The sequence below is a fragment of the Hypanus sabinus genome, chromosome 7, assembly GCF_030144855.1.
Source record: "Hypanus sabinus isolate sHypSab1 chromosome 7, sHypSab1.hap1, whole genome shotgun sequence".
Classification (NCBI taxonomy): domain Eukaryota; kingdom Metazoa; phylum Chordata; class Chondrichthyes; order Myliobatiformes; family Dasyatidae; genus Hypanus; species Hypanus sabinus.
In genome coordinates this window covers 139565811-139577546 of record NC_082712.1, presented here as the reverse complement: position 1 = coordinate 139577546, position 11736 = coordinate 139565811, and the positions used below count along the sequence as shown (strand labels likewise).

The 11736-nt window shown below is 39.4% G+C and overlaps 1 protein-coding gene across 1 annotated transcript in view; it reads left to right on the top strand.

The window, feature by feature from the left end:
* Positions 1-528: 528 nt before the first annotated feature.
* LOC132396413 (ethanolamine kinase 1-like) overlaps positions 529-11736 on the top strand; it is a 441177-nt gene continuing 429969 nt past the window's right edge. Inside the window, exon 1 of the mRNA XM_059973949.1 lies at positions 529-590. The gene's annotated coding sequence lies outside the window, so the exon portion shown is untranslated. The remainder of the gene's footprint in view (positions 591-11736) is intronic.

The window sequence follows — 11736 nt, the reverse complement described above, 5'->3', positions numbered from 1 at the left end:
GTGGAGAGCTCCTCCTGTGAGATGTGGGAATTCAGGGTACCTAACAGCTCACTGATGGCTACATCTGCAGGAAGTGCACCAAATTTCAGCTCCTGACTGACAAGGTTAAGGAACAGGAGCTGGAGCTGGATGCACTCTGGACCACCCAGGAAACTGAAGAGAAGTAAGGGCAGTAAGCAGTCAGTGCAAAGTTCATCTAAGCCCATTCCCCCCAGCAACAAGTACACCCCTTTGGGCCATGACCCATCAGAATCAGGTTTAATATTTCTGGCACATGGCGTGCAATTTGTTAACTTTGCGGTAGCAGTACAATGAAATACATGATAAATATAGAAAAAATGAATAATTACGGTATATATATATGTAAGTGCATATATGTATATTAAATAGTTTAATTGAAATAAGTAGTATATAAATATAAATTTTGAAAAAGTAGTGATTAGTGTTCATGGGTCCATTTAGAATTCAAATGGCAGAGAGGAAGAAGCTGTTCCTGAATCACTGAATGTGTCCCTATACCTCCTTCCTGACAGTTAGAATGAGAAGAGGGCATGTCCTGGGAGGCACCGCTCCGTGATGATACTATGAAGGTTAGTATCCATTCTGGAGCTGACTACTTTTATAACTCTCCGCAGCTTACTTCGATCCTCCGCAGTATTGGTCAGATAGGAAAGGGTAAAGTCAGGCAGAGTGGTAGTGGTAGGGGGATTGGCAGGAGAGTCTGTGCTTGTGAAAGCAAAGGCAGGATGGCGTGTTGAGTCCCAGGTGCTGGGGGCCAGTTTGTTTCAGAGCAGCTGCAGAAGATTCTCAAGAAGGAGGGCGAGGAGCCAGATATTCTGGAGCACATTGGACCCAGTAACATAGGTAGAAAAAAGGAAGAGGTTCTGTGCTGTGAGTATAGGGATTTAAGGAAAAGGCTGAAGAGTGGTACTTCCACGGCAGTAATCTCGGGATTACTCCCAATGCCACGTGCTAGTCAGGACAGGAATAGGATGTTGGTACAGATGAATGAGTGGCTGAGAACATGGTGTAGGGGGAAGGGTTTCAGATTTCTGGATCATTGGGATCTCTTCTGGGGAAGGTATGACCTGTATGAAAAGGATGTTATGATCGGTACAAAAAGGGAGAGTAGTAGAAGGCGGCTGTCTCTTTGACTGGAGGCCTGTGACTAGCGGAGTGCCATAGGGATTGAAGCTGGGTCCATTGTTGTTTATCATCTACTGAATAGGTACTTTGCATCTGTTTCCACTGTGGAAGACACTAGCAGTGTGCCAGAGGTCCATGAGTGTCAGGGAGCAGGAGTGAGTTCCACTGCTATTACAAAGGAAAATGTGCTAGGCAAACTGAAAGATCTTAAGGAGGATAAGTCACCTGGACCACATGATCTACATCCCTAAGTCCTGAGAGAGGTTGCTGAGGAGGTAACAGATGCTTTAGTCATGATCTTTCAAGAATCACAATCCTGGCATGATCCTGGAGGACAAGAAGACTGCAAATGTCACTCCACTCTTTAAGAAGGGAGGAAGACAAAAGAAAGGAAATTATAGTCCAGTTAGTCTGATCTCAGTGTTTAGGAAAGTGTTGGAGTCTATTATTAAGGATGAGGCTTCAGGGCATTTGGAGTCAAATGCTAAAATAAGTCAAAGTCAGCATGATTTCTGTAAAGGGAAATCTTGCCTGACAAATCTGTTAAGAGTTCTTTGAGGAAATAACAAGCAAGTGGATAAAGGAGAGGCAGTGGATGTCATTTACTTCAATTTTTCAGAAGGTGTTTGATAAGACGCCACACATGAGGCAGCTTAACGAGATAAAAACCCAGGGCATTACAGGAGAGATATGGCATCGATGTGAGAATGCTGATAGGCAGGAGACAGTGAATGGAATAAAGTGGGCCTTTTCTGATAGGCTGCCAGTGACTAGTGGTGTTCCTCAAGGGTCGGTATTGGGAGAGCTATTTTTCACATTGTTGTGTCAGTAACTTGGATAATGGAATTGATGGCTTTGTGGTAAAGTTTGTGGATCATACAAAGATAGGTGGAGAGTTAGGTAGCACTGAGGAAGCAATGCGATTGCAGTAGGACTGACAAATTGGAAGAATGAGCAAAAAGGTGGCAGTTGGAATATAGTGTTGGGTAATGTATGATAATGCATTTAGGAAAAGGAACAACAGTGCCGACCATTCAAAAATCAGAGGTGCAAAGGGACTCAGGAGTCCTTGTGCAAGGCTCTCAGAAAGTTACTTAACAGTAGAGTCTGTGGTAAAGAGGGCAAATGCAATGTTGGTATTTATTCCAACAGAATATAAAAGCAAGGAGATAAAGCTGAGGCTTCATATGACACTTGGGAGGCCGCAATTGGAGTATTGTCAACGGTTTAAGGCCTCATATCTCAGAAATGATGTGTTGTCGTTGAAGAGAATCCAGAGGAGGTTCACAATGATGATTCCAGGGATGAATGGGTTAACAAATGAGGAGTGTTTGGCAGCTTTGGGCCTGTACTCACTGGAATTTAGAAGAATACGGGGGGAATTTCATTGAAACTTATTGAAAGGACTAGATAGGGTTGATGTGGAGAGGCTGTCTCATGCGGTGGGGGAACCTCAAAATTGAGGTGTGACCTTTTATAACAGAGGTAAGGGGGATCTTTTTTAGCCAGAGAGTAGTGAATCTATGGAATACTCTGCCACAGACTGCAGTGGAGGCCATAACTATGGTTATACCTAAGGCATAACTTGATTGTTTCCTGATTGGTCAGGTCATCAAAGGTTATGGCAAGAAGGCAGGAGCATGGAGTTGAGTGGGATCCAGGATCAACCATGATAGAATGGTGGAGCACACTCGATGGGTTGAATGGCCTAATTCTGCTCACATGTCTTATGGTCTAAATTGATCAATTATGTTGCCTGGTTCATTTATGACAATGTATATTCTACTTTGTTTTAATATTGGTGGAATGCCATTCATTTTTTATGTGCAAACAACATAAAATTTTTGAAAGTTTTGTTGACATTTGTGCAGATCAATCTGAGCAACTCTAAAAGAAATTCTCTGTCAGAATCATTGAACGCTTTGAATCTTGCAAGAGAATCCTTTAGATAAAAAACATTTGGGATTCTTAGAACTGTAGGAAATTGAATTATGTTATATTTAATTAGAAATAAAAATAAAACTCAGTTGTGTAATTAATCTGATGAAGAAGCTGATTCGAAATGAGGACAAGAGAATTACATTAGTTGCTTCCTATAATATAGAGTGTAATTGGCAAATGAGTATATGAATATTGAGACTTGCCTCTGCTGGACTAATTCAGACTTTTTTGCACACACACACACACAATCACTTTCTTTATTAGGAAGAAAGGGCTCTGATTTTCTGCAAGGCTTAAATGTTTTACCTATGGCTTCAGGAAAGTCAGTGTACTTTTTTGGAATATCTTTAACCAGAAATCTTCCACACATCAATTCCAGATCTATGACAGCCCCAACACCACTGTCCCTAACATTAAGAACTAATCGTCTGTCTACACATCCACGACTGTATATAATACATTTTAGGTTGATTACTTAGGGGACTGGTGTATCTTCTGCAATGTTCTCACCTTCCAAATGTGTACACACCCATTTCCACTGATTAATGCATCTACTTGCTTATTCACAAAATCCTTCAATCTATCACATTGTTTCTGATCCATTGTGTTAATGACACAGGTTAAATAATTTCATATTTTTGTTATGTGATGATCAAAATTACAGGTAGATTAGAAGAAACTCTCTCAGATCAAAATTCTCAGCAATGATGCCCCCGTTACCCACAGTCAACTCTGGTGGGCTGGGCGTATAGTTCACATACCTATCATCAGACTTATGAAAGAGGCACCCTGCCATGGGAAGGACAACAGATACAGAAAGGAAAAGATTCAACAATTCAAAAGTTCCCTAGGAGAAATTAATTACTCCATGGACGTGTAATTTTTTGATTCATGAGGTGGAGAAGTATTTGAGATGATTTGCGAAGCTCAAGGCTCACAGAAGCTCTTCATAAGCACATAGAGAGGTGCCACTTCACAAATTACCCACCTGTTCAGGCACTTTCTATCCATCTGCGGAAGAATCTGCAGCTCCCATATTGGCCTCTACAACGCCTCAGAACCTCAAATCAAAACCGGAGTAGAAACCTTTCAACCTTGGATAAGCCACAAAGAAAAAGGAGTAACTATGAACTCTCCTGTTGCCCTCCTGTGTAAAACAACAAAATCTGCATTCCACCCCAGTCAATGACACAGATTCCCCTTCATTAGCATGTGAAATGTGTTGCCAACATTGCTACCATTACTCTGTTTAACTCCTGTGTAATTAAAATTTGTGGAATTGATAGATTGGGTAATTAAGACTGAAATCTACTGCTTCCCTCCTCTGTACATTATAAACTTATTGGTTCAAACTTGTTGGACAAAGTCAAGGGGTGCATTAAGCTGGCAGTCTCAACTGCAGTTAAGGTCTTGAATACAGTTTGTTTTTGTCAAGGAAATGATTAGATTGTTATCAATGAATTAAGGCACTGCTGAAAGTTGCAAAAAAAGTATTGAAATCAGCTCTGGTCTCCAGTCTTCTTCCAGAACTACTTATTTGCATTTCCAATCGTGTAAAACCTTTCTAACCAAATATCAGCAACTGATCTATCTGTAGATCTTCAAAAGTTAGTTCTTCCTATTATCTTCAGGGTTTCAGACTTGGGAACAACCTAGAATGAGAGTACATGAATCTTTCACTTCACTTCCAAATAACAGTGGTATGTAGAAGAGCATATCTGAACGCACAGCACATCGAATCTTGAAGTGGCAGAAGACCAAACACTCAATGGGCACCTTATTATGTACAGGAGGTACCTCATAAAGTGGCTACTGAGTGTAAGTGGGAAACGTAATGTTAGCAGTTTTGCTCTTCTGCACTTTTTATGAAGACACATTAAGATTTCTGATAAGCTGACTCCCTTCCATGCCACTCCGCCTCCCCTGCTCCAAGTTGATACATAGAAAGGCAATTTAAGTAATGTGATGGCCCTCTAGATTCCCAGAGGGAAAAGGAATTGAAAGTTAGAAGATAAGGAGCTGCAATGACCTCAGATTTTGCTCTCTAAATGCAAAGGTAAACAAACTTTGCTGCAGTTGTCTGAATTTCAATAGCACCTTTCTAATTTGTTGAACAATTTGAATGTCAGGTTAGCACTTTAAACATTGTGACATGTTGGCAACTTGCAAACCCTGTAGCAACTTTAGGTACTAAATGCCTTCTTTCAGTTCCAGGTGTTTATAGAGTGAGCTCAGAGACCAAAAATTTTTCAGGTGACAATAGAAAAACTTATCTTAACAAGTCGGTGACCATGTTTATGGTTTTATATGTGGACTGCATGAAGTTAGAAGATTAATGGTATTTCAGTTACAACCCTATACATCAGAATGAGACCAAGTATGTCAAAATACTTGCCCAGATTTGTCTCTGATCAGAGGACTTATCTTTCTGTCTCTTCAGTGTTTGATCAACACTCAGAAAATGAACGTTCTTAGGCAACCTAGAGTTGCAGTATTCTATTAGCATGTTAGTTAGTGTAGTGTGGGATATAAGTTTACATTGTAATTTTTCAGAGTCACCGGCTGTTGATCACATTTTTTAATCCATCAATTCCAAACAGCATATTTTTAAATCTAACCAGTCCTGTCACCCTCCCAAAAGTAACTGCTGGAGAAACCTGGCAGATCCTACAGCATCTCTGGAGAAAAGGAATGATTGATGTTTTGAGCTGAGACTTTGCATCTTTGTTCACTGCACACAGACTTTAATAAAGATATTCTGATAAATGGACTCTTACCTGATGTATTACCTGTTTCTCTTTCCACACATAATGACTGACCTGCTCGGTATTGTTACGTACCCCGTAACTGGGTGTCTTACCAGCAAAGTTAGAAGTATCCATTGGAGTCTGGTACTATTATCAAAACAGTGTTTATTAGTAAAATATACAAATCAATATCAACAATGCAAATATACAGATAATACACGTTATTAATGCTAAACCTAAAAGTGTGGGTATAATAATAATCAATAATAAACAAGCTCTATCGATGTCTAGGAGATAATGTATTGTCATATGTGAATATAAAGTTCAGTTCAGTTCATACAGGCTGAGGTAGATGTTGGTCGATGTGTTGTAATTGTTGGAGAGAGAGAGAGAGAACAGTGACAACCAGTCAAACCTTCCTTTACGTTCTTGATCCATCGATGTGTTGTTGTGGCCATTCAGGTATGACCCCTCTCACCTTTAGCTGGACCGTTCTTCTGTGGTGGACTCGTCACCCAGGCAAGGGTGGACATACACACAAGCCCACACCGGCCGTACTATAAACACTTTGAGTTAAAATTGACCGACCCTTTGTTCGGTCTCCAATGCCCCACACCATCTCGTGGGTTCCAACACTTAAGCAGTGCTCACTAGTGTGTCTCCTGGTGTGTCTCCCCAGACCTCACTTTTATCCCTACTCACGGGGTCTCAGCTGTCAATCAGTTTTAAATGGCTTAGCCCATCAAACCAGCCCATTTTGGCTGTCCACTGAGGAATTTTAATGAACAGAATGGTACCAAGTAAACACCCCTCTCCGGAGCCATAAGTCTTACAGGAGTCATAATATGGTCTCTCTCTCCCGGTGTTATCTCGCCCTTGTCTGAAGCAGATGTTCCAGTCCCAGTATGTTTTGTTCCATCTCTTTCTCCCTCATTAGCAGCCTGGCAACAGTAATGGTTTGTAATTCTCCCAGGGGAGGGGAGACATGGGCGACCCTGCACCCTTCTGCCCATCAGAGCTGTTCATCCTTCAAAACAGTATTTACCAGAATTTTCCATTTTTTATCTCTATTCCATTTTAAGAGAAAAGATCGTTAGGCTGTGCTTATTCTAATCAGCACAACTTAGACATTTCTTATAAGATTCTTGTTACTTCTATTTCATTGTTAAATTTGTGGCCTCACATCTGCTGAAGACACAAAAGCATTTACCCTGATATTGAATGTGTGGAATAAGGTAAATAATCTTGTAGCACAGTTAGAAATTGTCAGGCATGACGTTGTAGACATCTCTAAGTCACAGCTGAAAGAAGATCATAGTTGGGAGTTTGACATCCAAGGATCCATTGTACCAAAAGGACAGGCAGGTAGGTAGAAGTGGTGAGGTGGCTCTATTGGTAGAAAATGAAATCAAATCTTCAGAGAGAAATGACATAGGAGTGGAAGATGTAGAATCCTTGCTGGTAGAGCTAAGAAACTAGAAGAGCAAAAAGACCCTGATGGGAGGTACATACAGACCTCTGAACAGTAGCCAGGATGTGGAGTGTAAGTTATAATGGGAGATAGAAAAGGCATGTAAAAAGAGCAGTGTTACGATAGTCATGAGGGATTTCAATATGCAGGTAGTGTACATTGGAAAAATTAGGTTGGTATTGGATTTTGAGAAAGGAAATTTATAGAATACCCACAAGATGGCTTTTCAGAGCAGTTTGTGGTTGAGCCTACTGGAGGAAAGGCAATTCTGGATTGAGTGTTGTGTAGTGACCCAGATTTGTTTAGGGATCTTAAGGTAAAGTAACCCTTAGGAGGCAGTGATCATAATATAAGAGAATTCTCTCTGCAGTTAGAGAGGGAGAAGCTGAAGTCAGATGTATCAGCATTACAGTGAAGCAAAGGGAACTGCAGATGCATGAGAGGGGTGTTGGCCAGTGTTGATTGGAAGGGGACACTTGCAGGGATAATTGGAGAACAGCAAAGGCTGGAGTTTTTGAGAGCAATTTGGAAGACATAGGATAGGTACATCCCAAACATGAAGGGAAGATGTGGCAATCATGGCTGATAAGGGAAGTCAAAGACAGTGCATATTATAACAAAAATTAATGTGAAGTTAGAGAATTGGGAAGGTTTTAAAAACAACGGAGAGCAACTAAAAAGGCCATAAGGTGAGAATAGTTGAAATATAAAGGTAAGCTGGGCAATAATATAAAAGACGATGCAACAAGTTTTTTCAGATAAATTAAATGTAAAAGAGCTGATGTTGGATCACTGGAAAATGATTCTGGAAAGGTAGTAATGAGGAGATCAAAGAAATGAGAAGAATTTAATAAGTATTTTGCTTCAGTCTTCTCTGAGGAAGACACTAGGAGTATGCCGGAAATGTGGGAGTGTTGGGGGCAGAAGTGAGTATAGTTGCTATAACCTCTAGAAGCTGCTTGGCAGCCTGAAAGGTCTGAAGAGAGAGAAGTCATCTGGACCAGATGGACTACACCCCAAGGTTCTGAAAGAGGTTGCAGAATAGATTGTGGAGGTATTAATACTGACATTCCAAGAAACACTGGATTCTGGAGGTAGGCAGAAGAAAGGAAATTATAGGCCATTTGGCTTGACTTCAGTGTTGAGAAGATATTGGAGTCCATTATTAAGGATAATGATAAAACAGGCCAAAGTCAGTATGGTTTTCTTAAGGGAAATTCTTACCTGAAATTCTTATCTGTTGAAATTCTTTGAAGATTGTAACAGGCAGAATACACAAAAGAAAGTCGGTGGAAATTGTTTATTTGGATTTTCAGAAAGCTTTTGATAAGGTGCTACACATGAGGCTGCTTAACAAGTTAAGAGCCCATGGTACTATGGGAAATATACTAATGTGGATAGAAGATTGGCTGACTGGCAGGAAACAAAGAAGGTCTTTTCTGGTTGGCTGCTGATGACAAGTGATGTTCCACAAGGGTTGGTATTGGGTCCGCTTCTTTTCAAGTTACAAGTCAATGATTTGAATGACTGAATTGATGTATTTGTGGCCAAGTTTGTGGAAAATACAAAGATAGGTGGAGGGTCAGTTGGTGTTGAGGAAGTAAGGAGACTGCCGATGGAATTAAGACAGGGTGGGAGAATGGACAAAGAATTGGCAGATGAAATATTAGGTAGGGAAGTGTACGGTCATGCATTTTAATAGAGGCAACAAGTCATTATTTTCAAAATGGGGAGAAAATTCAAAATTCACAGGTGCAATGGGACTTGGGAGTCCTTGAGCAGGATTCGTAAAAGATTAACTTGCAGGTTGAGTAGGTGGTGAGGAATGCAAATACAATGTTAGCATTCCATTTGAGAGGACTAGAATATAAGAACAATAACGTAATGCTGAGCCTTTATAAGGCATTAACTGGGGCACACTTGGATTATTCTGAGCAGATTAGGGCCTCTTATTATCGAAAAGATTTGGTGGCATTGGAGAGGGTCCAGAGGAGGCTCACAAGAATGATTCTGGGAATGAAAAAGTTAAAATATGAGGAGCGTTTGATGGCTCTGGGCCTGTACTCACTGGAGTTTTGAAGAATGAGGGGGTGATCCCATTGAAACCTATTGAATATTGAAATACCTAGATAGACCTGATTCTGATTCTGAGAGTGTTTGTGGATATTTCATTTCCTATAATGAGTGAGTCGAGGACCAAAGGGCACAGCCTCAGAATAGAGAACAGAAAACATTTAGAACAGAGATAAGGAGGAATTTATTTAGTCAGAGGGTTGTGAGTCTTTGGACTTCATTGCCACAGACGGTTTGGAGTCCAAGTCATTGGGTATATTTAAAGTGGAGGTTGGTGTATTCTTGATTAGTAAGATTGTCAAAGGTTATGTGGAGAAGGAAGGAGAATGCTTGAGAGGGATATTGGTTCAACCATGATGGAATGGCAGAGCACAAATTGCCTAATACTGATTCAATGCCTTATGGTCCTATGGTCTTATAAGTCTTTATATTGATTCAATGAAGTACCAGTGTACTGAAAATGTTCTAACTTTTGCTTGCCAGTCAGTAATGGATCTAGCTAATTCTTCTTCCCAACTGCAGGACTATGTTGAGGTTTCATCTCTGAAGTGATCATTCAGGTTCTTTTATAAATGTGGCAGTGGTTTCCTTCTGCATGCAACATAGCTGTCCCTCAAAATTTCTTTTAAACCATTTGTTTCTAAGATATCTGCAGACTTACTGAATTTTTTCTAATCTTTCTCTGTGTTTTTAATTTGACCTGGCTTCAAGCAAGAAATAATTATCTTATGATTTATAAGGCTCTTTGATAAGAATGTAGTTGTATCTTCCCAACAATTAAAAGTAGAGTTAATGATTGATTTAATCTTTCTCTAAAAATAACTGTACCATTTTATTAATTAGGAGTAGACAGCAATGAATAGGTTTCGTGCTAGAATGAGTTGAAGATTAAAAATTAATTCCACTACTCTGTAATAATGGATATAAACATAGTTAATTATGCTTCATGTAAAATTGTGTAGTAAAAATTAAAAGCTGCTGTTTTAGTTAAAAAGCGGGATGTAACATTGCTCTTTATGCGTAGGATTTCTTGCATGAATTCAATTTAAAATTGTAAACAGTGCTGACAAAGATCAATAGAAGTCAAAGATCACAACCATGCTTTGTTGGAATGTACACGTATGTCAGTGCATTCACTTCCTTTCTTTGTTTGGGAACAGATAGAAAGGTGAATGCTGCTTCTTATCACTTGTAATCAAAATTATTGCTAATATTACCTTTGGCTAACCTTTGGCTAAATTGGTAGTTCTGGAAAATCAAACATTTTATGGCGTATTTTGGCTTAGGAGTAGAAATTCTGCTTAATTTCATTGCTAGTTTTTCGGTGACAGAAGTCATGGAAAGTACTCTACAAAAGTCATTTTCACACTGTATTTCTCTAAAATTAATAGCTTTACAATGTATTTAGTCATTTATTATTAATAGTGACAAAGAAATTAATGAAGAATACTTCAAGCAGTTAATGGGATACACTAAAGCAAGCTTTGCAAACCTATGGCACATAGAAATATTTGTTAGCATACAGCATCTCAAAAATATTCACCACCCCTGTTCTAAGATACTTGAGATATTACTAAGATGAAATAACTCTGGGTTCCATTAATCCCTATGTACTTCTTCTTAAAGGACTTACTTGGATCTTTCCTGTTCTGGTTAGTTACTGGTACCTCTTTACTTTCCTCATGGAGTTGGTTTACTGTACACTTTTGACTATTTTGTCACTGTACAAAATGTGTGTCACTGTGTATTAATTATTTTATCTCTTTGTAAATTGTTTTTGGGAAACAGCAGGTAAGCTACTTTCTGAATTGCTCTGGTGCTATAGCAAAAGAATACTCACTATTCTATGGTGTAGCAACTTTCAGTATTTAGAGACAAATGACAGAATAGTGACATTTTTACAAATTAAGAGTGTATGTGACTTGGGGAACTTGTTCTAGATGATGTCAAACTTTTTAGTAGAACTACACTCACCTAGCTGTGTTCCTTCAGGGTGGCAGAGTGAGTCTGAATATTTCACCCTAGGTATCGACTCTCTTGCTTATGTAGCAAATGAGAGTAGGGATGGGCCATATAGGTATTTATATTTTCTATTCAGTAAAATCATAGCCAATATGACCATTGATCTCAAATTTACTTTCCTGCCGAATCTCATAATGCTTCATTCTCCTGTAATTTAAAAATGTATCTCTGCCACAAATGTATCAAATCACTTAATTTACTTAAATAATACCATCTGAATTATTTAATGAGATAGTGGACCTTCATTGCTGCCCTAAGTGCCAGCAGCATAACATGCAGTAAGTAAGCAAGTTTCACAGCCATGGTGGAGTTGGCTTGACTTGGAGCAAAGCAATG